The sequence below is a fragment of the Mustela nivalis genome (genome assembly GCF_964662115.1).
Source record: "Mustela nivalis genome assembly, contig: HAP1_SCAFFOLD_1605, whole genome shotgun sequence".
NCBI lineage: Eukaryota > Metazoa > Chordata > Mammalia > Carnivora > Mustelidae > Mustela > Mustela nivalis.
This window is the reverse complement of record NW_028135059.1, coordinates 6908-34060: the sequence shown is the minus strand read 5'-3', so window position 1 is coordinate 34060 and position 27153 is coordinate 6908. Positions and strand designations below refer to the sequence as shown.

The following is a 27153-nucleotide window of genomic DNA, read 5'->3' as shown; positions in this document are numbered from 1 at the left end:
TCTCCCAAACTACGCATAGTGAGTCCTTCTATCCTGCTTGCCGATGCCTCAGAACAAATCCCAAGTGCCTCCACAGAGCAGGAATGCCCAGTAGTTCCCCTTCCACTTCCTCCATCCTTGCCTGAGAACCCGCCACAACTCCTGGCTCAAATCCAATCCCAACCCCTCCCTCATCACCAGCCCCAGGCCCACCTTCAATACGCACTCCCAATCCTGCCATCTGGTCCTTTACCTGACATTAAGACCTGTTGAGTGTTTTTTTTACAGACCTCAGAATGCATCTGAGCGTTATGTCAACTGATATATAACATTTGGAATGAAACATGTTGCACTAGGGGCAGGAACAATTTTGGGTTTACCCACTGTTTTTCAAAGATCCCAAGAGGATTACCGTCCTTCTGCTCATAACCATTTTCCCAAATCCTGTGCCACTAAGGCCCAAGTTGTAATCTGCCCCTCCCAGGTCGTGCTTTTATCTCTATCCGTCATGCACAGTCTCCTCTCAGTGACAAGAATCGTGGAAACAAACAAACAAACTAGAGAGGCTCCTTCAAAAGAGGTCCATCCAACACTGGTGGGTTCTTCCCTACAGGATCTATGGGTCTCTCGCAGTGGTGATTGGTCCGAGTACTCTTCTACAGCTATTTGAGTCTGGGGGCCATCATGGACGCTCAGGGAACTGTAATTTTAAAGAGTTACGTCAAATTGAGTTTCTCTAGACGTGTGTATGTGGAGGATCCGGAAATGCCTCAGCTAGAGTACAGTGACCTGGCAAATTACCAAGATGACCTGGAGAAGGATAATAATGATTTGGAGAAGGACAAAAATCTGGAGAAGAAAATGATGACTGAAGAAGGATCAGGGATGCATCCCAGAGAATGGTCCAGAGGATAATATTTGAGTGTCCCAGTTCACTCTTCAGATAATGTAATGAGGTTGGATTCTGATAAAGAACTTAGGAGCCCATAAGTGAAGAACTCCACTGTGTTTTGTGGCACTTTCTACCTTAAAATAATCCCTTTTGAGGAATAAATATTTCTCTAATAAAATAATTTCCCTTCTGTCTACTCTGTTAGGAGCCTGGGGTTTGGGTAAATCAGTTACGCTGTTACTGATTTCTTCCTGCGGCTTCTAAAGGATGACCAATTTCCTGGACCTCCTAGGACATATGTATGTATCATGTGCTGTCCAAGACCCTCAAAAGCCCATTCCCTCTCTTATGCAGTGTGAAGAGATGGGCTCCTTTCCTGTCCTATGGCTTATCCTTACTGAAAATATATAGTAGCTCACACCTCTCCCCTTATTGTGTTTTACACCCTTTACAGCAAGTCTTCTGTATCCAAGGAAGATCAAAGACAGGTATAGTTTTCAGAAAATAATGATTAAGCCACTGCTGTTTCTTCACTGTTATTGTGTTACAGTAGCTTAATCATTATTTAGAAGTCAGTGATCAGGGGATCCCACAGGTGGATGTACTCTGAATCGGAGCATTTTTTGGGGTGCAGGGTGTTGTTTGGGTTGATCTTGGGCTGGTTGGGATAGCGTCAAAGAATACCCTAGATGATGCTGAAGTATCTGTCTTGTGAGTCATGTCAAAGTTGACACTGAGATTTCCACCAGAAGTGCTTCCCTTCCCTGGGTGTTTCTTCAGGCTGCTGGACTGAAGGTGTTTCTTGCAGAACAAAAGCATCACTTAGCTGTTAGTGGTAGGAATGTTGACAAGGCAGATACCACCTTCCAGGATAAGAACCTTTGAAGAAATGAAAAGGTGAAAGAGAAACCTTGCTGGTAAAACAGAAGTTTATGTCTAATAATCCCCCTCTCAGGACCCTGTCCCGCTCCCCTCCTTCCTCAGTCTGATCCAGGCACCACCACTTTGAAGCAGACTGGAACCTGGCACTGCATACTGATGACTTAAACCAAAAAGGAATGGCTCTGTTCCTTGAGTATGCAAGCAATACCTGCAGGCTGTCAGGCATGGCATCCCCTTTGGGGGAATGTGATCTTGGTGCCTGTCTTCCATCCAAATTCGATGACAATATATAAGATACAGCATTTACTATGGCTAGGATGGAGGTCTGCCACCTTTAATATTCATGGCTTTAGTGGAGCCATGGTAGCTCATCCCGTGCAACTTATGAACCAGAGGTGAGTTCTAGACTGTGTATGAGGATATAGATGTTTGGGGGCTTACCATGGAACACCATGGAATGCCTTTTTTTTTTTTTCCAAGATGGCACACATTCCCACACTTACAATGGGGCTCTTGAGGGAAGGCAACTCCACTTCAGATTAGGACTCAGAATGCGGTGAGTGTGCTAGAGAACGCTTGAGGTAGTCTTCTGGACAGTCTCAGGACTGCTCAGGGCTAAAACAAAACAAAACAAAAAATGTCATGACTTCTCTCACTACCCCATTTGTAGCTTCTTGTCCAGGTTATCATTGACCCTACACTATTTGAATGTTGGGGTCACTGAAAGCATGCAGACTTGACGCTGTGGAGGCCCTGAGGGGGACAATAGGTGGAATGGGGCCCTGGGCAGGGAACCTGAAGAGGTGAGGGGGGAGGGTAAAGGAGGCTCTAACATCTACGCGGACAGATCAGCCAGAAACTCAGCCTGCCTGTTCCTACATAATCTCAGTTTAGAGTCCATTATGGCCAATCCAGTGTACTTCCCCCCACCCTGCAGAACTTATTACCAGGAATACTTCTGTCATCAGGAATACTATAGTCTGACATTCTGTCCCTCTGCCTCATGCCCCTGTCCTTCCAGCTTATATTCCCCATTAATTTTTCTACTCCACATCATCCACTTTCCACTTCTTGCCTATCCAGCAAGGCCTTGTTCTTCCTTTCCTCACTGATGGCTTGTCGGGTAATCAGCATGTAAAAAACACCAGTCCAGCATAGGAAATAGAGTCCATAGTACTGTAGCAATGTTATCTGGTTATGTGTGGTAGCTGCAGTTGTGGTGAGCATAACACAGCATAGATTTGTATGCCTGACACTAATGTGATATTGTATCAGCCATCCTTTGATTAAAAAGAAACAAAACAGGCTCTAGTACAAGTGGATGACCCTATCTAATCCCCTTCAGTCCTTCCTGTCTGGCAAAATCTTGTATCTCTGCCTCTTTTAGAAATGCCTTTCTGTATGTAACTGATTACTGTTGGATTAAATCTCCCATGTCAAAACTGATGCCAACTAAAATCCAGCCCCAGCACTACCTGGAAATCATTCATTCATTCCACGAATACTTATCCAAGACTGACTTACTTGAACAAAATAAATGGGGTTAGGTCACTCTTTCCATAGTACATTCTCTCTTCAGTGTTCTCATATATAATTTTATTTTATTTTTAATTTCATCTGAAAGAGAGCAGGAGCATAATCAGGGCGACTGGCAGAGGTAGAGGAAGAAGCAGGCTTTCTGCCAAGCAAGGAGCAGGATTCAATCCCAGGACACCAGCGTCATCACCCGAACCGAAGGCAGATTCTTAACTGACTGAGTCACCCAGGTGGCCCTCAGATCTAGTTCACATTTTCTTTACTTCCCTCAAACTTAGGCCATCTTCGCTTGCCCAGCAGATGTGCTGGACCACAGCTCACAGAGGAGCAAGAAAGCAGTGATGGAGATCCTCACAAAACAAAACAAAACAAAACCCTTCCAAAAAAATTTCCCCATTCTTCATTTTCCTCTTCCTTCTTGTTATATGAAAAGAGGTTTCCTTCCCAATCTTAAAGGAAATATATTTTCTGAAATGTCTTTATTGAGAGAGAGCTAAGTTCTAGTCCTAATGGACTGATCTACCCTTGTCCGGTCTCCTTCTGACTCCTCTCTGTCCTTATGAGGCACCCAACATCTTTTTTTTTTTTTTTTTATGATTTTTACTACAGAAATGTTTAAACATGTCTAAGAGCACATAGAACAATATAACTTCCCACATATCCATTACCGAACTTGCTCTGTTATCATTGGGTGGGTTTGATACATTGTGATTTAAGTGCAAAACCCCCTTTTAAAACACCTTGCCATCCATCTCTGAGACATACGCTATGTGTCCACATTGACGCTCTCACATTTCTTTGGTATTTATTACCTGTGCTATGCACGTATTCACAACAGGTGTATGCAGCATTGGTGTTGAAAAGGCACTGGGCTTTAGAGGCTTTGGCAATCAGTTCTGCTCTGCCTTATACTCAACCCTAAGGAGCCATTTGAATGAATTCCTGAACTCCACACAAGAAGTAATCCTATGGAGCAAATTCAGGGCACAATTTCACTTTCCCTTAATCTCTCAGTAACTGTAATATGCAAAAAGTATAGAAGAACACTGTATATGTTGTTAAAGACTTGACACTATGGGTTTTCAAATATTTAGAAGAAAAATTTGTCCTGTTACTTTTCAAATAAACTACTGTGTTTCACCTATAATGGAGAAGATCAAACACTCCCCTCTTTCCAAAATGGCATTAAAAGTAAAAGATTAGATGAAAACTGCTCAATATCATTGACCATCAGAAAAATACAGATCAGGGCGCCTGGGTGGCTCAGTGGGTTAAGCTGCTGCCTTCGGCTCAGGTCATGATCTCGGAGTCCTGGGATCGAGTCCCGCATCGGGCTCTCTGCTCAGCAGAGAGCCTGCTTCCCTCTCTCTCTCTCTTCCTGCCTCTCCATCTACTTGTGATTTCTCTCTGTCAAATAAATAAATAAAATCTTTAAAAAAAAAAAAAAAGAAAAATACAGATCAAAATCAATATTTGCCAAAATTTCATACCCACAAGGATGGCTAAAATCAAAAAGAATACAAATGTTAGTGGGAATGTGGAGAAATTAGAACTCCCACACAATGTTGGTGAGAATGAAAAATGGTACAGCTATTTTGGAAAACAGTGTGGCAGTTGCTCAAAATGTTAGACATAGGGTTAACATAGGACCCAGCAGCTCCACTTCTTGGTATATGCTCCCCAGAAATGAAAACATATGTCTATACAAAAACTTGTAAACAAATATTTGCAGCTATCTTATTAAAAGGTCAAAAGATGGAAACAATTCAAACATCTTTCAACTGAGAAATGGGTAACATATCCCCATAATATAATATTTTTTTGGAATAAAAAAGACCAATCCATGTCAAAACAAGGATGAACCTTGAAAACATGTTAAATGAAAGAAGCCAGTAACTAAGGACCACATATGATTCTATTCATATGAAATATCCAGAATAGGGAAATCTAGAAGCAGAAAGTAGTTCAACTTAGAGCTAGAGGGAGGAGAGGAGAGGAGAATAATAGCAAAGGTTGCAGATTTGTTTCTCTTAAGTCATTACAACGTTTTAAAATTGACTGGTAAAGTATATACTGAAAATCAAGGAATTATACATGTTAAAAGGGTAAATTTTATGGTATGTGAACTGTATTTCAATAAAGCTGTTAAAAGAAAAGATTTAAAAGTGGTTAAAGATGACAAGAAGGGGAGCATAAAGGCCAAAGGATGTCAACACATTTTTGGAAGATGGAAATCCGGTGGAGGACTGGTAACTGACTAGCAGAGCAAACAAAGAGCTGGCAAATCAATTCACACTGCAAAATCCAGAAGAAGAGCAACCTGGTGGCACTGGAGAGAAAGGAAATTAGGTGTCCCATGTTAGTAAGCAATGTTGATGTTGAATTTTTGTTCTTTGTTTTTTGTTTTATATTGCATATAATTTCAAAAGAATTAGTAATCTGGAGGACAAACAGGGAGAAAGGATCAGAAGGAAGCCTGGGACAAACAGCTTAGAAACCACGAAAACAGAATCAGGGAAATAAATGATGCCATAAAGTGTTCCAACGTCAGGATTATTGGAATCCCTGAAGAGGAGGAGAAAGAAAGAAGTCTAAAAGATATAGTGGAACAAGTCCTTCATGAAAATTTTCCCAATCTCGCGAACGGAACCAGCGTTCATGTACTAGAGGCTGAACGGTCTCCACCCAAGATTCTACATTCCAAAAAAACGTCACGACACCTGATAGTCAAATTGAGGAATTATAAATGTAGGTATAATCTCTTGAAAACTGCCAGGGAAAAGAGGCTCCTTACTTACAGAGGGAAGCCCATCAGAATAACGTCAGACCTGTCCACAAAGACCTGGCAAGCCAGAAAAGGCTGACAAGATATATTCAGGGCACTAAATGAGAAGAACATGCAGCCAAGAATACTTTATCCAGCAAGACTGACATTCAAAATAGATGGAGAGATAAAGAGTTTCCAAGACGGGCAAGGCTTAAAAGACTATGCAACCACCAAGTGTACACTGCAGGAAATATTAAAGGGGGTTCTATAAAAGAGGAAAAATCCTAAGAATAGTATTGAACAGAAATATAGAGACAGTCTACAGAAATAAAGTCTTCGAAGGTAACTCAATGTCAATAAAAACATATCTATCAATAATCACTCTCAATTTGAATGGCCTAAATGCGCCCATAAAATGGCACAGGGTTGCAGATTGGATAAAATGACAGGACCCATCCATATGTTGTCTACAAGAGACCCATTAGGAACCTAAAGATACACCCAGACTGAAAGTGAAGGGATGGAGACGCATATTTCATGCCAACTGGCCTCAAAAGAAGGCAGGGATAGCGATTCTCATATCAGATAAATTAGATTTTAAACTAAAGACTGTAGTCAGGGATACAGAAGGACACTACATAATTCTTAAAGGGCCTATCCACCAAGATGATCTAACGAGTGTAAATATCTATGCCCCCAATATGGGAGCAGCCAATTACATATGAAAACTGTTAATCAAGATAAAGAGTCATATTGATATGAATACACTAATCGTAGGAGATCTTAACATGCCTCTCTCAGAAACAGACATATCATCGAAGCAGAAAATCAATAAAGAAGCAAGAGCATTGAATGACACATTGGACCAGATGGACCTCATAGATATATACAGAACATTCCACCCTAAAACAACAGAATAATCACTCTTCTCAAGTGCACATGGAACCTTCTCCAGAATAGACCACATACTGGGTCACAAATCAGGACTCAACCGATACCAAAAGACTGAGATTAGTCCCTGCATATTCTTTGAAAGTGGAGCTCAATCACAAGTAAAAGTTCAGAAGGAACTCAAACACCTGGAAGCTAAAGGCCACCTTGCTTAAGAATGCTTGGATCGATGAGGAGATCAAAGAAGAACTGAAAACAATTCATGGAAACCAATGAGAATGAAGACACTTCGGTCCAAATCCTATGGGATATAGCAAAGTCAGTCCTAAGGGGGAAATACATAGCCATCCAAGCCTCCCTCAAAAAAATTGAAAAATCCAGAATACACCAGCTGTCTCTACACCTTAAAGAACTGGAGAATCAACAACAAATCAAACCAACTCCACAAATAAGAAGGGAAATCATCAAGATTAGAGCTGAGATCAATGAGGTAGAAACCAGAGATACAGTAGAACGTATCAATGAAACTAGAAGCTGGTTTTTTGAAAGAATCAATACGATCAATAAACAATTGGCCACAGTAATCCAAAAGAAAAGAGACAAAGCCCCAATTCATAAAATTATGAATGAAAAGGGAGAGATCACAACTAACACCAAGGAAGTAGAAACAGTCATCAGGTGTTATTATCAACAGTTATATGCCAATAAGCTTAGCAACCTAGATGAAATGGATGAATTCCTAGAAAACTATAAACTACCAAAATTGAACCAGGAAGAAATCGACAACCTGAATAGACCAATATCTAGTAACGAGATTGAAGCAGTGATCAAAAACCTTCCAAAAAACAAGAGCCCAGGACCTGAAGGATTCCCTGGGGAATTCTACCAAACTTTCAAAGAGAAATAACACCTATTCTCCTGAAGATGTTTCAAAAAATTGAAGCAGAAGGAAAACTTCCAGACACTTTTCATGAAGCCAGCATTACCCTGATCCCCAAACCAGGCAAAGATCACACCAAAAAGGAGAATTTCAGACCAATATCACTGATGAATATGGATGCTAAGATTTTCAACAAGATCCTAACAAACAGGATCCAACATTACATTAAAAAAGATTATCCACCATGACGAGGTGGGATTCATCCCTGGGTTAAAAGGATGGTTCGACATTAGCAAATCAATCAATGTGATAGAACAAATCAGTAAGAGAAGAGAAAAGAACCACATGGTCCTCTCAATTGATGCAGAAAAAGCATCTGACAAAATCCAGCATCTGTTCCCCGTTAAAATGCTTCAAAGTATAGGGATAGAGGGAACATTCCTGAACCTCATGAAATCTATCTATGAAAGACCCACAGCAAATATCATCCTCAATGGGAAAAAGCTTGCAGCCTTCCCGTTGAGATCAGGAATAAGACAAGGATGCCCACTTTCACCACTCTTGTTCAACATAGTATTAGAAGTCCTAGCAACAGCAATCAGACAACAAAGAGAAATAAAAGGTATCCAAATTGATAATGAAGAAGTCAAACTCTCTCTCTTTGCAGATGACATGATTCTTTATATTGAAAGCCAAAAGAGTCCACCCCCAAACTACTAGAACTCATACAGCAATTCAGCAATGTGGCAGGATACAAAGTCAATGTGCAGAAATCAGTGGCTTTCTTATACACTAACAATGAAAATACAGAAAGGAAAATTAGAGAATCGATTCCATTTACTATAGCACCAAGAACCATAAGATACCTGGGAATAAACCTAACCAAAGAGGTAAAGGATCTGTACTTGAGGAACTACAGAACACTCATGAAAGAAATTGAAGAAGACACAAAAAGATGGAAGACCATTCCATGCTCTTGGATCGAAAGAATAAACATTGTTAAAATGTCTATACTGCCTAGAGCAATCTATACTTTTAATGCCATTCCGATCAAAATTCCACTGGTATTCTTCAAAGAGCTGGAGCAAATAATCCAGAAATTTGTATGGAATCAGAAGAGACCCCAAATCATTAAGGAAATGTTGAAAAACAAAAATAAAGCTGGGGGCATCACGTTACCTGATTTCAAGCTTTATTACAAAGCTGTGATCACCATGACAGCATGCTACTGGCATAATAAGAGACACATAGACCAGTGGAACAGAGTAGAGAACCCAGATATGGACCCTCAATTCTATGGTCAAATAATCTTTGACAAAACAGGAAAAAATATACAGTGGAAAAAAGACAGTCTCCTCAATAAATGGTGCTGGGAAAACTGGACAGCTATATGCAGAAGAATAAAACTCAACTATTCTCTTACACCATACACAAAGATAAACTCAAAATGGATAAAAGACCTCAACGTGAGACAGGAATCCATCAGAATCCTAGAGCAGAATATAGGCAGTAATCTCTTCGATAACAGCCACAGCAACTTCTTTCAAGATATGTCTCCAAAGGCAAAGGAAACAAAAGCGAAAATAAACTTTTGGGACTTCATCAAAATCAAAAGCTTCTTCACAGCAAAGGAAACAGTCAAAAAAACAAAGAGGCAACCCACGGGATGGGAGAAGATATTTGCAAATGACAGTACAGACAAAAGGTTGATATCCAGGATCTATAATGAACTTCTCAAACTCAACACACACAAAACAGGCAAACATATCAAAAAATGGGCAGAAGATATGAACAGACACTTCTCCAATCAAGACATACAAATGGCTATCAGACACAGGAAAAAATGTTCATCATCACTAGCCCTCAGGGAGATTCAAATTAAAACCACATTGAGATATCACCTTACACCAGTTAGAATGGCCAAAATCAACAAAATAGGAAACAACATGTGTTGGAGGGGATGTGGAGAAAGGGGAACCCTCTTCCACTGTTGGTGGGAATGCAAGCTGGTGCAGCCTCTTTGGAGAACAGTGTGGAGATTACTCAAGAAATTAAAAATAGAACTTCTCTATGACCCTGCAATTGCACTTTTGGTTATTTACCCCAAAGATACAGATGTCGTGAAAAGAAAGGCCATCTGTACCCCAATGTTTATAGCAGCAATGGCCACGGTCGCCAAACTACGGAAAGAACCAAGATGCCCTTCAACAGACAAATGGATAAGGAAGATGTGGTCCATATACACTATGGAGTATTATGCCTCCATCAGAAAGGATGAATACCCAACTTTTGTAGCAACATGGACAGGACTGGAAGAGATTATGCTGAGTGAAATAAGTCAAGCAGAGAGAGTCAATTATCATATGGTTTCACTTATTTGTGGAGCATAACAAATAGCATGGAGGACAAGGGGTGTTAGAGAGGAGAAGGGAGTTGGGGTAAATTGGAAGAGGAGGTGAATCATGAGAGACTACAGACTCTGAAAAACAATCTGAGGGGTTTGAAGTGGTGGGGGGGTGGGAGGTTGGGGTACCAGTGGTGGGTATTATAGAGGGCACAGATTGCATGGAGCACTGGGTGTGGTGAAAAAATAATGAATACTGTTTTTCTAAAAATTAATAAATTAATTTTTTAAAAGCCTTTTTTTTTTTAGTGTGGGTGGTCTTTGCCAATTTTGTAAAACCTTGTTGAAATGTTACCATGTTTCAAATGTGCAGATAAGATCACACGTTTCTTGTATTGGACAGAACTTGAGACAACTGTTTTACAGTTGGCATTGCACACAACTGGTGTTGGGGTATGGTGGAGGCTGTAGCTTCTCAAATCAAAGACAGAAATCTCAAAGGTTGGGTTAAATTCATTTTTAGAATGTATTTGAAAATAAAGTTGTGGAAAAGTTGCATAGATGGTAAAGCCATAGATGGTAAAGCCATATACCCTTTATCCAGATTTACCTATTAAGATTTTGACTGGTTTACAATCTGTCTCTCCTTTTCTCCTTCCCCTTCTCTATATATAGGAAAACATATATATGCATATGAAAATTATGCATACATTCTTAAATATTTGAGAGTACATTTTATGCATCACACACTTTCTCCCGGAATATTTCATAGTTTATTTCTTATGAAAAAGAATATTCTCTGATAGCACAGTTATCTTTTTTGGTAAATTTCACATTGATGTAAAACTTTTAACTATATTCCCACTCAAATCCATTTTTATCAATTTTTCAAGTAATGTCTTTTCTGTGCATGCACGCGTGTGTATGTGTGTATGTGTAAACCTCCTTACAGGATTTAGACTGGAATCACATACTACATCCAGTTGCTGTGTATCTTTAGTTTACTTTAATTGGGATCAGTTTCTTAGCCTCTTTAAGAACAAGGCCAAGTTTGAAAAATCAATTCAATGGGCCATATTTATAACCCCTTCTCACCTGAAAATTTTTTTGGATGGAGCTTATCTTGCTCAGACTTTAAAGGACATTTTTATAATTGTGAGTCCTAGAGGCCTATTTAAAAACAATTCCAGAAATTCAAAGATATGTGGAGGGATTTTTCTTAACAGACATATGTCCTGCAGTCAAGGTAGGGTATGTGAAATTGGGCGGGTTAGAAGTCTACTTTCTTTTGGGAGAGACATTGGTGAAGCTGTGAACAGGTTAAGAGAGAAAAAGAAGGCTGTCTTTACTGGCAAACCCTCCTCATATGGGAGGGAAAGGATTGGGTGTCTAGGGCCAAGACTGATTCATCAGCGAGGGAATGTAAGCAAGTCAAGTAAGGAAATGATACAGGGCTTAATTTCAACAGTTTATAATCTAAATAATGAAGCCATAAGGGTTCCAATTATTATATGACTAGGTAGCATGGGAAGAAGAAATAAATACATATAACCATCAACAAAAATGACATTATTATTTAACATTGGTAGAGATGACAATAAGGTATTTTGGTGAAAAGGTAGAAGCTATGTGGGAAAACAGTTTTCATGGAAGAAATAAACATAGGTGTCCTTCAAAAACCAAAAGGTATTGCTAGGTGTAGTTACAGTTGTGCTCATTAGACATTAAGCTAGAGGAGCCCACTTTCCTAAATCAAGGTGAGCTTGGTCTGCTGTGATGCATTACCCTTGCTCTGTAAAATAAAGGAATCTTTAAAAATGTTGGGGGGAGAAGGGGGACTTGACAGAGAGGGAAGAGGGAGCAGCAGGGAGAGACACTATAGGTGTGGGAGAGAACCTGTAGGGCATGAATAGCCTAAGAGGGATTTGGGGAAATGAAAGAATTACTAAAAGCTTTTAAGTTGTTTGCCTCAGTTCCATGGGTATGTCATGTCCTTGTCTCCTTCTTTGTCATGCTTTCTGTTCCTTGGTACAGGCTATTCTGCTTTCCTGTGCTTTTTAGTGAACTTTTGAATACTTTTTGGTATTCATTACTTTTGGATACTTTTGAAGAGCTATGGGGGTGGGGCTGCTTCTGAGTCTATTTCTGGCTTCATACAGGGAAAGATGTATGAGGGAGAGCTCAGCTGAAGGCAGAGAATATCTTGAGGATGAATTCCCACGGTAGAGCAATCCTTCAGAAACGAATTGAGGTCCAGAGTGAGATCACCAAGTAGAGAGAAGGGTCTCAGGTAATATCAGGGCAACAGGGGACCGAGAACATTTCACTAAGATCAATATATGATACGTGACCAGGTGGAGCAGGAAGGTAGGCTGGAGGCATCTAACATACCAGGAAGGATGGACACATCTGCTGGGCTGGGTAGTGGGGGAAGGGTTGCATGTGAGTTTCTCTATCCTGTGCTGTCCCCTCCCCAGCACTCAGGAAACTTTGGTGTCTGTTCTAATGCCCTGTGTTGTGGGCCTGGAACTCTATTCTAGCACATGGATTCTCCATGCCCAGCTGCCTGAGGCAGCAGTGCATTTGCAATGGTGTGAATCATCTTCATCTGAGAAGACTTACTGCACCATGGCTGAACTCCAATTACACTTGCTCAGTCTTGCCTTGCTGGGTCAGTTGGGGCTCCTTCTTCTGGTGCTGTGCTACCAAAAGAGGAAACCGTGTTTACCAGTACTTCAGAAACAGAGATGTCAATCAGGTAAGTAAAGTCTCTCAGAAATACTAAATCTTTCTTTTCAAATAGATGAATTCATAACAACTCCAAATGATGCTTTTGCTGAATCTTACAAATTTTAAGTATTGTATTGTATTGTATTGTATTGTATTGTATTGTATTGTATTGTATTGTATTGTATTGTATTTTTTGAGTCTCTATGCTCAGTGTAGAGCCCAAGACAGGGCTTGAACTCATGACCCTGAGATCAAGACCTGGGCCGAGACCAAAAGCCAAATGCTTAACCGATTGAAACACCTAAGTGCCCCTTCAGTTGTATTTTAATTTTCATCTAGTTTAAAATATATTTTTTCTTTTGAGTCTCCTTTCTTGGCCTGTGTATGAGTAGTGTGTCATTTAATCTAATCTAAACATGTTGGGATTTCCAGTTATCTTTCTGTAGTTGATTTCTAATTTAGGTCTACTATGGTCTGAAAACATACTTTGTGTGATTTCTATTTTATATTTGTTAAGGTGTGTTTTATGGCCCTGAATATAGTCCATATTAGCGAATGTTCCATGTGAGCTTGAGAAGTATGTGTATTCTGTGGTTGGATGAGGTATTCTACAGATGTCAATTAGAGCAAGTTGATTGATGATGTTTGTTTGGGGTGACTATATCTTTACTGGTTTTCTGCCTGCCGAATCTGCCCATTTCTGATTAGGACTGTTGAAATCTCCAACAATAACAGTGGATTCATCCATTTTTTCTTGCAATTATACCAGTTTTTGCCTCACATATTTAGACACTATGTTCTTACATGTGTACCTGTTAAGTAGTGTTCTGTCTTCTTGGAGAATTGACATCTTTGGTGTTACGTAATGCTCTTCTTTACTTCTGATAATTTTCCATGTTGTGAAGTTTGTTTTGTCCAAAATAATAGAATTACTCCTATTTTCTTTTCGTTAGTGTTAGCATGGTACATTTTTCTCTGTCTTTTTGTTTTTATTCTGTCTGTATCATTATACTTTGAGTATTTTATAGACATAATTAGGTCTTTTTTTTAATGTGCTCTGACAGTCTCCTCTTTTAATTGGTGAATTTAGATTACTTCCATTTAGTGATTTTATTTATTTTTTAAGATTTTATTTATTTATTTGACAGAGAGAGGGAGTACAAGTAGGCAGAGCAGCAGACAGAGAGCGAGAAGCAAGCTCTCCACTGAACAGGGAGCCCCATGCAGGGCTCAATCCCAGGACCTTTGAATCATGACATGTGCAGAAGGCAGCCACTTAACCTACTGAAACACCTAGGTGCCCCCAAGTGATTATTAAATATAGTAGGATTAATATCTCTACCTTGTCCGTACTGTTTGCTATTCATTATACCTATTCATCACCTCTTTTTCTGCCTTTTATGGTTTTAAAAAAGTATTATATAGGGCGCCTGGGTGGCTCAGTGGGTTAAAGCCTCTGCCTTAGGCTCAGGTCATGATCCCAGGGTCCTGGGATCAAGCTCCGCATCGGGTTCTCTGCTCCGCAGGGAGCCTGCTTCCTCCCCTCTCTCTCTGCCTGCCTCTCTGCCTACTGTCTGTCAAATAAATAAATAAATAAAATCTTTTAAAATTATTTATTTATTTATTTAATAAATAAATAAAATCTTTAAAAAAAAGTATTATATATAATTCTATTTTCTCACTTTTGTTAGTCAATCAATTATTCTCTGTTTAAAAAATTTTAGTGGTTGCCCTAGAGTTTGTATTATATATTTACAACTACTCTAAGTCCACTTTCATATCCACTTCATAGATAGTGCAGGAGTGTCCAATTCCTCCTGTCCCTTGTACTACTGATGCCATTCATTTCACTTATCCATATACTATAATCACCCAACACACTATCATTTTTATTATTAGGTAAATTGAGAATAAGATGAATGAAAGTTTTATTTGATCCTCATTCATTCCTTCTCTTCCTTTCCTTTATGTAGATCTGAGTTATTTTCCTTCTCACCAAAGAACTTCTTTTAACATTTATGAAGGGCAGATCTGTTGCTGATGAACTCCCTTTTTTTATTTGTCTAAGTTTTTATTTCTTTTACTTTTGCAGGATAATACATTAGATACAAAATTTTGGATTGGTGGCTCTTTTTTCAACACTAAACATTTCACTCCAATCTCTTACTTTCACAGTTTATGAGGATAGGTCATAATTCTCATGTTTTCTCCCTCTAGAGGTAGCGTTTTTATTTACCTCTGGATTATTTCAAAGTTTTATCTTTTGTTTTCATACAGTTTGAATATGATATGTCCAGGTATAGACTTTTTAAATATTTCCCTGCTTGGCATACTCTGAACTTCTACAATGTATTGCTAACCTGTTATTAATTTCGGAAACTCCTTGGCCATTATTATGTTATTTTTTTCTATTCTTTCTTTCTTTCTTTCTTTCTTCTGGTATTCTAATTACATATCTGTTATATAGTTTGAAATACAGTTCTTGGATATTCTAGATTTTAGCATTAAGAAAATTATTTTCCTCTTTGTATTTCAGTTTGGAAAGTTTTTACTGGCATTTCTAAAGACTCACATATTCTTTCCTTGACTTTATGCAACCTACAGAGGAGTTAATCAAAGGCAGTCTTCATTTGTCATACTGCTCTGTTTTCCAACATTTCCTTTTGATTCTTTCATAGAATTTCCCTCTCTCAGTTTACATGCATCATCTAATTTCTTATATTGTCTATGTTTTCAAGTAGAGCCCTTACCATAATAATCATGGTTATTTTAGCTTCTGTGTAATGAGAATTCTGAAATGTGTCATATTTGAATGTACATCTGATGCTTTTTTGTCTTATCAGTTTGCTTTTCCCTGCCTTTTAGCATGCCCTGTAATTTTTCTTTGAAAGCCAAGCATGATGTATTGGGTAATGGGAACTGAAATAAAGAGACCTTTAATGTGAAGTCTTATGTTAATCTGGTTAGGTGTTGGCCTGTCTTTAATATTTACTGTAGCTACACATATCAGAAGTTGTAGTTTCCTCTACCGTCCTTGTTTTTGTCTCCCCTAGTGTCTTTGGGTTACCCTAAATCTCCCTAAATAAAACCTATACATTCCAGCTCTTTTTTTAGCTATGATCCTGTTCCTACACCAGAGCTGTCAATACTGTAGTAAGGTGTCAGGGGAGGGTAGATGATTAATCATTTGTCTTTTAATGGCCTTATGTTCCTGGATTGTGATGTTCACTAGTATTTCAGAGATTTTTGATTTGTTTTCTTCCACTCTATAGATGAGAGAGGAAAGCTAGAGGTGGCTGCTGTAGTTGGGTAATTTACCTTCTCCCATGGGGCATAAAGCTCTGGTAGGCTTTTCCCTGCTGAGTAGGCTTCTGTTATGGAACACACTCTGGGAATATTTCACAATGTTTTCAAAATGGGTTACCTTTCTCCTTTCTGTCTGACACTAGACTCCCCTGTCAGAAACAAGTGCTTTTTTTTTTTTTTTTTTTTTTTTTTTTTTTTGGTAGCTCTTTACTATGAGAACCAGGTGGGGTTCCTGGTAATATAACCCATAAATAAATGGGAGGCCCCCATTAGATTGTGACCCCAGGAGTTTCTCACTCTCAAGCTAGCCCATATGCATCCTCCAGCAATTTGTCAAAGTGTCTGTTTGAGTTTTGTACCAGGAGAGCACTGTTGAGCCTCCAGTGCCTTCTGTTTCACGTAAGTGAATCTTAGGTATGCTTTTCTGCACTGACACTCTCAGAAGATTTGAGGTAGTGGTTTGCCACTGTGGTTCCAAGAAATGTCATTAATTTTTAGTCCGTTCAGCATTTTGCTGCTTTCACAGACTGAAATGATGACTCCCAGGCTTTTAAAATGTTAGATCTGGAGCCAGAAGTTGCCCTTCAGAGAATGACTCTTTATTTTCTTATTCCTCTTCTCATATTTCTAAATGAGCTTGGTAGGGTCAGAGAAACACCTAAAATGGGAAGTCTAAGGAAAGTATAGACATTAGCTCCTCTAGGAAAAGCGATCTGACAGGGTGAAGGATTGAGGAAGTGCTAGCGTTTCTACTTATAATTCATAGTCTATTTGGGTATGGTGGTAGGTCTTGGGTAAAAGCCCAATAACAGGAATTCTGCAGTTCTGGATTGGGCTATTTGGAGAGTATGAGGTCTGTGTAAGAAAACAAGTTTTCCCAGGTCTTGATCATGAGTCACACTCCATGTCAAGCATCACCCAATCAAGCCTGCCTTCACGTTGGGCTGATCAGAAGAGTGCTGAGCCTCTGAGAAGAGACTGGGGTCTGAGCTATATCCTAGAATACAGGGTCTATCTAATGGAGCACTGATGTGACTCTCAGGCTTCAGATTCTATGTCTTGGTTGAACAAAGAACTCTGACTGAGAATATCAAGTGAGGACCTCCCAGATAAAATCCTCCTTTGTTTTTCAAAGTAAATATTAAAAATATTTTATCACCTTAAAAGTTGAGAAAAGCAAGCAACACAAAGTTCTATAAATTAAAGTCCTGGTATTCTTGGATAAAGAATGTCTCCATTTCTGAGAGAAGAGTGAGAGATGAGTCCCCACCCCTCATTCTTTTCTTTTTGTTCTAGCATCAGGGAAGAGCCAAGAGGAGGAAAGGTGGGACTCTGAAATGTAAGGTTCTGCGTATTCCACCTGAGCTGGCCCTTCCTTTCCTTTCTATGAGGGCTCAGGCCCATGATCTCTGAGGACACCAACTGCTAGATACATTACCTCTCAGAAAACAGAGGCCTCAGAGGAGAGGCTCATGGAAACACTGTCAGAGTGCAAAACCCTTCTCAGATTCCCTACTCTGACCATGACCAGGCTCAGTCATGACTGATGGATCTGGGCAATGGGTGCTGTGCAATAGGAGGCCATGTGAGACATTTAGAGTCAGAACTTTGGATGGCTTGTTCTCTGGCTATACATGATAGAGTCAGAACTTCTGAAAGACCTGTGACATCATGGGTACTCAACTTCTTTGAGGTAACCATTGACCTATGTTCCACATAAGGTGATTTTTAGTATTTTACATGGGATAGATATTATATACAAAAATTCATCTTGAATGATCAAATAATGTAAGTGTTATTATTATCGTTGATCATTTGACCATGTATCCTAATTCTTGGAGCTCTCCAAGTCCAATCCACCAAGGATATCTTTAAAGGACACTCTATTCTGCCTCTTATAGGATCTCCTGCTTCTTTTTCATTATTCTCCTGGTTTCCCAGGGTAGAGAACTTGTCAGAAGTAGGCAAGACAAGAAAGGTGCTTGCTCTTGTGTAAAGGTGAGTAAACATTACCTTCTTTCCTGTACCCCTCTTTTAAGCAGAGTCTATGTGTTTTCTAGGGCTTCAGGGAAGCCTGGAATTGACATGGGATGGAAAATTCTCAGAGTTAGAATTTGAAAGTCTTGGGGGTGTTGGTGGGTGGGGGGCAAACTTTGCCACACCAGCCAGGGTCACATATGTTTGTTCTGGTCCTGGTTACATTTTTTTACCTCCTGTCTCGCACAGCCCCTTAGGCTGGCATCATGATACCATCCACTTTCATCAACTATTATGTCCAGAGACCCTGGAAGATGCTACTCCTTCTCTGATCCCCTTGGTTTTATAGCTCCTGTGGCTCACTCATCATTCACTTCATCCTGACTTCTCTACAGTTGCTCCAGGAGACCTAATACCAGCCTCTTTGTCTGAGTCTTTCCCCCAATCCCCTCCATCTTCTCACCTAACCTAATGACCCCTTAAGCTGACTTTTTCTGACTCTCACCCCTGAGCACTCCCTGTCACTAGAGCCAAGAACCTAGGATTCCTTATTCCCAGGGAACTATTCCATACATCTACCCCTTCCTTTGACATCTTTCCTACCATATGAAGATCAGACAACCAGAGGGCACTTTACCTCTGAATAACATCTCTGTTCTTGACCCCACCATTTCACAGGGTATCAACCTCTTACCGAATTTGTCTCGGACAGGGAATCCCACTGATTCATTTGCTTGTCATCATGCACTACCAACTCTGTTTCACCACTGCCAGACTGCCCTTTAAATGTGATTCAATCTAAGTCAATTTCCATCTCATTGAAACCTGTTCCTGAGAAGTCATCTCCAGATAACCCTGGTGGGTTGTCTACTTATGTCCCCACAATCAGAGGTAGTGTCTGCTCAGACCCATCAGGTTCAGAATTATCCTGACAGGCCCATGCCAAAAATATGTTCCTTTCCTCCCTACATTATCACACTCTGATTTTCAGGATGAGCAAGTTTACCTCCATCAACCAGAAACTGATCTCTGGAGAGATTCTGCTACTAAGCACAAGGAGGCCAGTGGAATTTCTTTCCCTCACCTTAACTTTCAGGCTCTCTTAGACAGTTAAATGAAGAAGAGAATGGATTTCCAAATTTTAGAGAAAGTAAAAGAGGAGGGGCCATTTTCCAAACAAATGTGGTCAGAGTACCAGTGGGTAACTTTAGGGAATTTGTTGCATCTGTTTGATGTACAGGTCAACACAGCCCCCAAAACTGGCTGGAATATTGAAGGCAAACCAGAGAAGCCCCCTATTTATCAACATCTCCTCTATGTCAAGGCTTTGGCAGAAAACTTTGCATCAGAAAAATAGCCAGCTCTTCTGGGGTCTTCCTTCTTTGCACAGTGAGTCCTTAGTAGCCACTCTCCTGTTTTCTAGTAGTACTTCCCCACTAGAGTCTCACTTTGTCTTATTTAATGGAATTCATAATACCTCTGCCATCAAAATACAAGCATCTCTACCACTTCCTCATTCCCAACCATTTCCTCTCCCCATTGAACACCCCCAATCCTTGCCTCAAACCCTGTGCCCATACCAGCCCCTGCCTTTCACTCAGGTGAACACCTACTCCCATTTTCAATCCTGCCTCCAGATCATACCACCTTCTTCATCCCTGATTAGGGACAGTAGATTTTCTTTCAATACATCCAAGAATGAATCAGAATCTCCTATCTTGACTGAAAATCAACACCTGGGATGGCACGTGTTGCAGAAGCAACAAGAAATATTGTGGGCTTTAGTCCCTGTGTTCCAGAAACCTGAAGAAACCATTTGTCCTTGAGCTCCCAACCTTCCATTGGTTTGCTGGCCATCCCATGCCTATGTACCAGTCTCAATCTTTCCTGGCCATTTTCATATCATCTGTGAACCGCAGGAGACATTGGAGTTACAAAGCCCAAGGAAGGTAATCCCACACTGATGCCTCCATGACTGCAGAAATCTAGATTCTCTAGCAGTGATGGAGCCTCAGCGTAAATCATCAGAACTCTCTCAGCAAAAAGGCAGACATGTTCACTCATAATTCTCTGTCAGGGCCATAGTAACCGGGATCTAGCAAAGACTGAATTGAGTCCCCCCCGGAAGATTCCATGAGAGTGTCCAAACAAAGTTTCAGCTGAGGAAGGATATGAGGAGGAATCTTAGGTATATCCTAGAGAAGAGTTCAGAAGATAGCCTACAAAGGGTCCCAGAATGATATCTAGTGAACAGTGTGAGGGCTGCCTTGGAGATGAGTAACTGTGTGTATCATTCAAGGAATCACTCAGAGAATGAATTAATAAATACCTCAAGGAAGGACACAGAACAGAATCAAATGAAAAGTATTCTTAGTTTACATATAGGCAAGAAGTTTTGGTAGATCACAGGTAGGATTCCTATAGGTGTGTGTTATTCATGGCTGGCTGATGACAATATATTGCCTTTCTCTTGGAGTTCCTAGAATGCTCCGGAAAACAGAGATTCTAAAAAGACAATGGTGGTAGGGTTTACTGCCAGAGCACCACTCTAGAGCATTCTTTTCTTGATCCTGACAGGTGCTAGAGACCCATATTATAAGATTTCACATGAGTCTGAGGTGGGGTCTACCACTCAGGGTTCTTGAATCCATAAAATTCTAGATGTTGAGAGAAGCCAAAACATGGCCTCTCCCCCAATTTGACTTTCACTTCTCAGCCATGCATATTTCTGGGGTGGATTCCAAAGCAGACTTTTTTTAAACCCCTTGAGGGAAGCTCTAAACCTTTTTTGGGAAACAGCGTGCGAACAACAAAGTCAGTCCCCACTGCAGATCATCCTCTCCCCACTATGTCATCTGCGAGCAGTGAAGGAAAGAGGGGCCTGAAGGCATCACACTCTGACACTGACCATAAGACTGAAGAGTGTATCCAGATAGCTGAGTCGGGCAGCCAGACTTTTCAGTCCCTTACACACAGCATCAGAGCTCAAGTGCGACCCAGTGAGACTGCACCAGACAACACATGTGGCCCAGAGGTACCCACAAGGCAAGCTGGGGCTGGACATGAGTCAATGCATGAGAATGTGAGTTCCAGTAAAAGAGTAGAAATGGAACAGGGCAAAGTGATGGTGGAGAATAATTTAGAACATTTTTCCATGTCCAACCTGTCCAGGGATATATTCAGCATCAAGGAGCTGTGTACCCTTCAATCCCAATCTTGGGACACCTTGACAAGTAGTGAGTTGGGAAGGTCCAAATGGATAAATGTCAACATGAGTAAGGTAGAAACTGCCCTGACCATGGAACACCCCTTACCAAAAGTTTTGGTTCCCCAAGATTCTAAACAATCAGACCTGACAAGACATATCCTGAGTGAGTTAAAGTTTAAACTGGAGAGTGAGGAGCATAACCAGGCTCAAGGATGTCCCCCTGACATGCCTCTTCCTTCAGATAGCTTGACTTCCAAGGCTTCACTGACTCAGTCACATAGTGTGTGCAGCGGGGACCTGGAAGCATCCCAGGTGCTGCATGTCCAACTGAAGGACAGCAGAATTAGCACGGGCAGCAGGAGGAATCCTGGGACTCAAAGCTGACCTTCTGTAAGGGCCAGCCTACGATTTTCTCACAAAGTAAAAGTGCAATGAAAGTAAGACCTCAGGATTCCAGAGCAAAAAAATGCAAAAGTGGCAACTCAGGTGTAGGGACATCTGTAGGCAGAGAGGAGAGCCACCATGCACAGGACGGAAAATGAGAGAGTGCTTCCCCAACTCTGTCACAGAATGAACAGTTTCCCCTTGAAAGTTACTTCAGAAAAAAGATGAGGCAATTTTCTCAGTGGATCAATTCCAAGAAAAAAAGAATCTCAGGGCATAAAGAATGTCCCCTGCAAAAAGCCAAGTTCATGTCCATTTTACTGTAGCACCAAGACCCAATTGAAAGTGTGGCTACTTTTGGGAGTGATCGGCCTCCTGAAGCTCACAAGCTCACTACCATTGGGAATGTCCTAGAAGAGCAGCTGGCATGTATGTATTGATCTGAGGCCTCATAGTTAAGCCAGCAGCAGGAGGAAATACAGGTCTGACAAGAGACCTCCCCCCTAACTACTGGGCTTTCTCTGACCCACAACAAAAGAAACTGGCAAGTATCAAGTCCTGCAGCCAAGAAGCTGCCTGTGCTAACCAGAACCATCTTACAAGTGTCTGCTATAACAGAGACAGGATCAGACATCCCCGGAAAGCTGAAGCCTTCAAGGATCAGCTATTAAGCTGGGGTCAATCCCCTTCTTCTCTGCCCTCTGGGGAGTTTGTGCCTCATCCAAGCCCCACCTGTGTGCATCAAGTATGCCAGGTCCTTTGGGCCACCAGGGGTGACCCTGACGAAAGTACTATGTTAAGCGATTTGACTCTTTTCCTCAGGCAGAAAATGCTTCTCCAGAACTTCCAGGGAGGAAAATTGCTCTAAAGAAATCATTCAGTCCTTACTGAGGAAGCTTCACAATTTTCATGACAGTATATCCTCTGATGAGAACAACCCTCAGCACAACCAAGAATATTAATCCTCCTCAATAAATATTTCTTCTAATAGAGAGTGGTATTCTCTGTGTGCTGCACTGGGACTGGGGCTGGGGCTTGTGCTTAGGTAAAGGAAGCAGTGTGTTCAACTCTTCATAGTTAACGCTTTTGGCTTCTACAAGTGCACCAGCTCCTTGTACAAAGCCTGACAGGGGCCTTCTCACTTTTATCCTGGGGTCCTTTATTTGGTTCTGCTCTGATGTCCTGTATTTAAAACATTTACATTTTTGGGGGTGCCTGGGTGGCTCAGCAGGTTAAGCCTCTGCCTTTGGCTCAGTTCATGATCTCAGAGTTCTGGGATCAAGCCCCACATCAGGCTCTCTTCTCAGCAGGGAGCCTACTTCTGCCTCTCTCTCTCTGCCTGCCTCTCTGCCTACTTGTGATCTCTGTCAAAAAAATAAATAAAAATCCTTAAATAAAATATTTACTTTTTTTTTCATAAAAAGTATAACATGCTTACTCTGAAAACCTTCAGGCCTTTACAAATAGTGAGAAAACCCTTAAAGTCTAGAACTTGATTAAAACTGTCTTTCATATGCTCCCAAACTATTTGTCCAGTAGGATACTATGTCATCTAGGCCTCACCTCCTGGAGGCTACTCAGGCCAAATGATACCATTTCAACACAACATTTCACCCCAAGGTTACATTAACTGAGGGGGTACATTAATTATCTTGTTGTGTAATGGATATTCCAAAATTTAGTGGGTTAAAAAATACAAACTTATTGCCTCATGGCTTCAGTGGGTCAGAAATTTGGGTGAGGCCTACCTGGATTCTCTGCTTCAAGGCTGCATTTAAGATGTCAGCTGAGGCTACATTCTCATCTGGAGGTTTGACTGGGGAAGGACCAACTCCCATACTCATTCACATAGTTGCTGGCAGGATGCAGTTCCTCAAAGTCAGTTGGAATGAGATCCTCAGTACCTTGCTGGCTCTTGGCTGGAGCTGGCTGGTTCCTTATCAAGTAGGCTTCTCCAGCATGGCAGCTTACTTCATCAAAGCAAGGAGAGAGTTTGCAAACAAGAGAGAAGTTACAATCTTTTGGAAACTAGTAATGGAAATGACATCCTATCACCTTTCCTTTATTCTATCACTCAGAGGCAAATCACTAAATCCAGCCTATGCTTAAGGGGAGGTGTAATTACACAAGAGTGTGAACACCAGAAGTGGGGATTATTAGAATCTTCTCAGAAGACTTCCTAATGCATGGGTTTCTTCTTGGATACCCTACTCAGTTTGCTGAAGCAAAAGTGGCCAAAGGTGCCATGTGGATTTTTGTCCTCATTCATATCCAAGTCATTAAGGTCAAAACTGTTTAATGGCTAAATGAAGTGGCACCTGGTAAGTAACCATCAAAGAGACTGCAGCATCCAAAGGAAGGAAGGAAAGGTGATATATGGAGGTAAAGTAGTTTGGGTTTATCCTAAATGGTTAAGTAAAATAAACCCTGAGAACCACCTGACTTACCAGTATTCAAACTGGGGGATGGGGAGGGAAGCTGGTGTAATATGGCTCATCCAGCTCTACCACAGTCTCTCTCTTTTGCCTTAGCTCCCAGACCATAGTTGTGTAGAAGTAACCTTCAGCTTCTGTAGACTTAGCCAATGTTATAGAGGAAGGGAACCCTACAGGTTGCAAGGTTTAATTTCTATTCTTGTTAATATATTTAATATAGCACATCCATCATCTCAAATTTAATTCTCATAGCTTGAACATCAGAGAGAATGGGTCACTCAACTATTGGAAAAGGCAGTACTAGAGATCTTAGAGCACATACTCGCATTTTTGGATATTTTCCACATACCTATGTCTTGAAGGCTCTGATGCCTGGGAACTCTGTCACACTCAGGCACCCCTGTTCTTTCTGTGATCCCGGGAATCCTGAGACACACTGCCCCAGCTATGATTCTGCCTGCTTTGGCACCTCGGAGTCTTTTAGCCAGGGAAGTCCCTCACTGGAGCTGACTTCTGAAAGTTCTGATTTTGTGCTCTGCTACTCTATCACTTGCCTGTAGCCTGGTGACGGCGGGTTCCTCCTCCCATGGATTATCTTCCCATATATCACCTCGGATTTTCTCCTTTCCACCTCCTACCTGGAAGAACATGGTCACTTTTCTGTTTGTAGAGTTGCAGGTGTTCTTTTCATCAATCGCCCCTTGATTTCACAGGTGTTTAGAATGATTTGATAGCTATCTAGCTGATTTCCTGCAACCAGACAAAAGTAGGGTCTCTTACTCCTCTGCCATCTTGGGCTGCAATCTCAATGCAGATTTCTTAATCCCCTCTCATAGAAGGGCAACCTGAAGGACAGAGAATGTAATATATATTTAGTGGACTAGCATGAAAGAGGTAGCCAGGGATAGATAGCCCCCTTATACTGTGAGAAAGTATTTGGATGTAAATGACAGGAATTACAACTTAACTGACAAAAAAAAAAAAAAGAAAGAAAGAAAGAAAGAAAGAAAGAAAGAAAGAAAGAAAGAAAGAAAGAAAGAAAGAATCTGTTGACTTAGGTACCTGAAAAGGTCTGGGAACAAGGTTGGACTAAGGTATGAGGGTTCATAATGGGGCTCAATTGATGCCTTCAAGATTCACTTTCTATCCATTTCTTGGCATTCTGGACGGATTTACTGTCAGACAATTTTGAAGCTTTAAGTGTATCTTCCAAGTTTTAAGTGTAGCTAAAAGCAGTTGTCTCTCTCAGTAGTCCCTGCAGAAAATCTCATTGTGCCTTATTGGCTCCACTTTTGGCTCAGTTTTGCCCACCCTTCACCAATCACTGTTGTCAAAAGAATAAAATCATGTTTTGGCCAAGCCAGAGTTATAGATGCATTCTTAAAATAGGAGTGTTAGGGAAAGACAACTCCACCTGCCCATAGACTGAGACTGAGAATAGGGTTAGTTCCCTAGAGGTCAATAAAGGTTTGGGACTGTTTCCAGAAGGTGAATGAATGCTTGGTATCAAAAATAAAACAGATGTCTACTCCAGACCTCTTTCTCTGCCCCATTTCTGCTTTCTTATCCAGAGTTATGCCATGAGTAAAGCTTGGAGTTGCAGGAAACGCTGATTCTGAGGAAACTTAGGGATAAGAAGAATCCCCAGCATCCATGTAGATAGAATATCCAATAATCTGGTCTCTCACTGTTCACCCCTTCTCATCTTTGAGCCCTTTACTTTCATTTCAGTTTAGTTATGGCCATATCCTAGAACTTATCACCAGGAACACTTCTGCCATCTGAACAGTCTGACATTCCACCCGAGTTCATCCTTTCAGCTTATGCCCTCACTATGCCAATTCTTCAACTTAGTCAAGGAACTACAAGACACTTTATACATCTCCCTGTCCATCTGAAAACATTCTGAGAATGTTTTGTCTCATTTCCTCCCTCTCCAAGGAAAACCTGTTTGTCACTTAATTCCAAACCTAGAGCTCTTTTTTTTAAAAAAAAAATTATTTTTAAAATTTCTTTTCAGTGTTACAACATTCTGTGTTTACACACCACACTCAGTGCTCCATTCAATACGTGCCCTCCATAATACCCACCACCAGCCTAACCCAACCTCCCACTGCCTTCCTCTCCAAAACCCTCTGTTAGTTCCTCAGAGTCCACAGTGTCTCATGGTTTGTCTCCCCCTCCAATTCCCCCCAGCTCCCTGCTCCTCCTCATCTAAGAACTCTACTTTTGACAGCTTTTCATTCGCCTTTCATCTGTCAAGCCGGGTAAAAGGTAGTTGTGTCTTTTGTAGACCTGTATTCTAATAAAGGGGTGATTCATGTAGTATAAAAACAATACAAGAATTGTGTCGATGCCACCATAAATATTCTATAGTTATTAGTCAGCTTCAACGATCCCTGAAAACAACCCATTAGTTCCTTCAGTGTTTAGTGTGCACTAGGCATTCTTCGAAGCATTAGGGGCACACCAGTGAAGGAAACAAAGCTCCCTGTCTTGGCCGACCTCATATGATTGTTTTTTAGTCAATTCTCTTACTTAAGTACTCAAAACGATTTCATTTTTCTACAAGTTCTCCTGTCTCATTTGTTGAGCGGATGTGCTGGACCACGGCAGGGGAATAAGAAGTCACCAGAACTTTTCATCATTAAAAAACTTCAAAGAGTAACAAAATCAAGATGTGAACACCTATCCCTTCTTTTCTCTTTCCTTCCTATTATACTGGAAGGTTTTCCTCAGGGATCTGTCCTTGCTTCCCAACTTACAGCACTTTTTTTCACTGTTTGAATAGTTGGCTTAATCATCTACTTTTCTCAAAAACTAAGAACATATTTACCTCAATACAGTCTGGCACGCCAGCAGAGTTCAGAAACTCCCAGACAGAAGAGCCAGTAGCAGAAGGGATTTCTAAGGAGAGGTTCCGACCAGCCTGTTCTGGGGGC

General features: G+C 40.8%; 1 long non-coding RNA gene and 1 pseudogene across 3 annotated transcripts; one reads left to right on the top strand and one right to left on the bottom strand.

The window, feature by feature from the left end:
- Window positions 1-298: 298 nt before the first annotated feature.
- On the bottom strand, window positions 299-27133 carry LOC309857950. 2 transcript variants are annotated; one of them, XR_014307990.1, is made up of 5 exons: window positions 27048-27133; window positions 24850-25056; window positions 23525-23746; window positions 2257-2368; window positions 299-1750 (listed from the first exon to the last, which is right to left on the bottom strand). It is a non-coding gene; the product is annotated as an uncharacterized lncRNA (long non-coding RNA). The 2 variants fall into 2 exon arrangements; XR_014307991.1 differs by having other exon boundaries at window positions 24850-24961; window positions 27048-27130.
- On the top strand, window positions 18791-21776 carry LOC309857949 (spermatogenesis-associated protein 31D1-like; annotated as a pseudogene). The gene has a single exon. The product of its transcript is annotated as a spermatogenesis-associated protein 31D1-like (transcript).
- Window positions 27134-27153: the final 20 nt, after the last annotated feature.